The sequence below is a fragment of the Chiloscyllium plagiosum genome, unplaced genomic scaffold, assembly GCF_037043375.1.
Source record: "Chiloscyllium plagiosum isolate Xiang-an unplaced genomic scaffold, Cpla_swu_hap1 HiC_scaffold_46, whole genome shotgun sequence".
In the NCBI taxonomy this organism is placed as follows: Eukaryota; Metazoa; Chordata; class Chondrichthyes; order Orectolobiformes; family Hemiscylliidae; genus Chiloscyllium; species Chiloscyllium plagiosum.
Window position 1 is genome coordinate 23,851,994 of NW_028270184.1, and position 3,468 is coordinate 23,855,461.

Consider the following 3,468-nt stretch of genomic DNA (forward strand, 5'->3'; position numbering starts at 1 on the left):
AACTTTCCAAATATGATTGTTCGATTACCTCTGATTGGTCAGTCTTTGTCCATGTGTGCAGGAGGGTTTCGTGACGCAGCATGTAGACAGGCCAACAAGAATCAAATTTTCATTTGATTTGGTACTACGTAATGAAGCAAGTCAGCTGTTCGATTTGGAGGTAAGTGAGCACTTTGGTGAGAGTGACCACAATTCGGTATGTTTATTTAATGATGGATAGGAATAGATACATATATCACAGAGCATGAGTTACCGCTGGGAGAAAGGCCAGTATGATGTGATCAGGCAAGAGTTAGGATGCACCACATGGGGAAAGTAACCGCAGGGGTTATGCACACCTGAAATATGGAGCTTGTTCAGGGAAGAGCTCCTGCATGTCCTTGATAAGTTTGTGTGCGTCATGCAGGGAATATGAGGTCGAGACTGTGAGCCATTTTTACTGAAAAAGTTGAATTTTTTGTCAAGAGGGAGAAGGAGGTGCATGTAAACATGAGATATGAAGGCTAAAATAGGACACTTGAAAATTAAAAGCTAGCCAGGATGGTCCAAAAGAGAGGAGAAAGTGAGGTCTGCAGATGCTGGAGATCAGAGCTGAAAATGTGTTGCTGGAACAGCGCAGCAGGTCAGGCAGCATCCAAGGAGCAGGAGAATCGACGTTTCGGGCATAAGCCCTTCTTCATAAAGAGAGAGCTACATAGAGCGAAGAGGGGACATGAGAAGTCTTTAGCTGGCATAAAATACAGAGACATGGGATTGACGGTGATTTAGCGGTTTAGATCTGTAATTGGCGAGCTGAAAGAACACAGAGTGTGGTAGTTGATGGGATACATTCATCCTGGAGTTACTCATGGTGTACCACAAGGTTCCTTTTTGGGTCCACTGCTGTTTGTCACTTTTATAAATGACCTGGGTTAGGGTCATGAATGATGAGTGAATTTGTTGAATACACTAAGCTCGATGGAATTATCAACATTGCCAAAGTCTGCTGCGGGTTACAGAGGGACATGGATAATCTGCAGGTCTGAGCTCAGAGGTGGCAAATGGAGGTTAATATGGAACAGTATGAGATGATTTACTTTGGAAGGAGCAACAAGAATAAAGAGTTCTGGGCTAATTGTAATATTCTTGGAAGTTTAGATGAGCAGAGAGGTCTCGGTGCCTATGTACATACAACTATGAATGTTAACATCCACGTTGATCGATTTGCTTGCAAGGAGCACAGTGTGTTAGATTTTATTGGGAGAGGGATTGAGTTTCAGGGCCAAATGATCCCTTCGCAGCTCCAGAAATTTCTCTGCTGTGGCCAAACTTGTAGAGTTGCGTGCAGTTCTGATCGCCACATTATTGGACGAATGTGAAAGCATTGGAAAGGTTACAGATGAGATTTCCTAGGATGTTGCCTTCTATGATGGGAAGGTCTAACGAGGAAACGCTGAGGGACTTGAGGCTGTTTTTGATAGAGATGAGAAGTTTGAGAGGTGAATTAATAGAGACATAAAGGATGATCAGAGGTTGACGTAAGGTGGAAACTGAAGGCCTTTTTCTTCAAATGGTGATGGTTGGCACAAGGGCACATCGATGTAATTTTGGGGTGATAGATGCCGACGCAGATTCCTTTCTCAGAGAGTAGTAAGGGTGCTGAACGTCCTACCTTCAACAGTCGTAGACTCACCAACCTTCAGGGCAATTAAAGTATCATTGGATAAACTTACAGCTTATAATGGTAAAATGCTGTTCAGATGGACTTCAGATTGGTATCACAGGTCGGTCCAACATTAGGGCCAACGGTACGTTTTTGCGGTGTAATATTCTGGTTTGAACTCGTCTGAAGCTTGAAGTTGCAATCATCTCTGTTCACTATCAGTAAAGCAAAGACCTGGCGAGAATCGAATGCGCAACTTTGGCAGCTCATGTCCTGCCGTCATGCCATGCAAGTACAGCAAACTAACTAATTGCACCACTGGATCTGTCGTCTAATGATGACGAATGGCTCCTGAACTTACCACCGGGATCCTCAACCCAATTACTCATTTTTTCTGTGGATCTGACATGAAACACAATGCATAGGAGGTTATACTGATCATGGATCATCGATTATGAAGCATCAGGTTCAGGAAAATGACATAGAAAAATGTGGTGAAAATCGGCTTTATTGAACACTGCATACGAATGCCATGGTTTCCTGCGTTGATCACAGGCAATGTTATGTCGCCACTGTACTGGTATTTTCCTTCTATCGGCTTCAATTCGTCAGAAAATTCGATTCACTGATATTTCACCAACGTCCTTTGGCATGTTCATATGACACATCGACCCACACTGCACACAACGTCAACAATGTTCAGCATACTGCATCCACGAGCACGTGTCATGTTTTTTATAAACAGTGAAGACTGAATAATGTTATGCAAGGGCAAATTGAAATTCGGTTTAATTAGTAAAGTTGTAAGAATACAGAGTAAGACTCAAAATGTCAGAAATTCACGTTCATTACCTTGGCCAGAATTCCAGATCAGCAAAGGGGACATCTGCCCCTGAATCCCCAGCACCCATGCAATTGCTTGCTCCATGTGTCCACTTGGAAACCTATGTGAAGGAACATTCAGCCTGAAGGAGAACTTGTGAGAATCCTTCACTGTCTGATCTACATCTGAAACAAGAGCTGTCTATTCCAGCTGGGAGGGAATCGAATTGGAGGTGAGACCAATATATTACTTGGTGTTTAATTCATATTGTCCTCATTGTGATTGTTTAAAAGCTTGGGCCAGAAATGGCACAGACACAAAGGAGCAGAAGGAGGCCATTCTTAACACCGATCCTGCCCCGCCACGTCATTCGATATCGTCATGGCTGACACAACAATGTTAAGTCTTTTTTCAGCCCATCCACGTCATCGTGTTGCCGAGTGGCTAACAGATATTTATCGGCCTCTACCATAAATAGTCATCGAAAATGTACATTGTGAGAGGAAAATGTTCCGTTTCGAGACAGTGGGTTTCTGCACGAATATTGTTGGGTTTTCAGATGACAGCCGAGTCTGGTCTGACCACCTTCCAAACAATAAACTAAAACTCGACTTTGATGGGACTCGAACCCACAACCTTTGAATCGCAGTCTGAACAAAGGCATAGAAGTCCAACGTGCTTTCCATTGCGCCACAAAGCCACGCTAGCTAATAGCTTTAAGCATGCAACTTTGTCTTTGACCCATTGCGTTCAGGACACCCATCTCGCGTCTGTCTGCCTTCGTCACACTTTCCAGTACCTGGTCCTTTTCCACGTGTGCTTTGGCTCTTCCCGTGTTCGGCGACAGACTGCTGAAACGTTCTCATGACAGTTAGCTTTACTACATGTTCAGATAATGATTTCCAAATAAACAACACGCTATCGGTGGAAGCATTCTTCCCAAATCTCCTCAAAATATCTTGTATCCCGTCTTTCATTTATGTCACTCTATTCCTTCCCAATA

At 43.5% G+C, this 3,468-nt stretch overlaps 1 non-coding gene across 1 annotated transcript; it reads right to left on the reverse strand.

Moving 5' to 3' along the window:
* Window positions 1–3,073: 3,073 nt before the first annotated feature.
* trnar-ucu (transfer RNA arginine (anticodon UCU)) lies at window positions 3,074–3,165 on the reverse strand. The gene is given in 2 exon segments: window positions 3,074–3,109; window positions 3,129–3,165. It is a non-coding gene; the product is annotated as a tRNA-Arg (tRNA).
* Window positions 3,166–3,468: the final 303 nt, after the last annotated feature.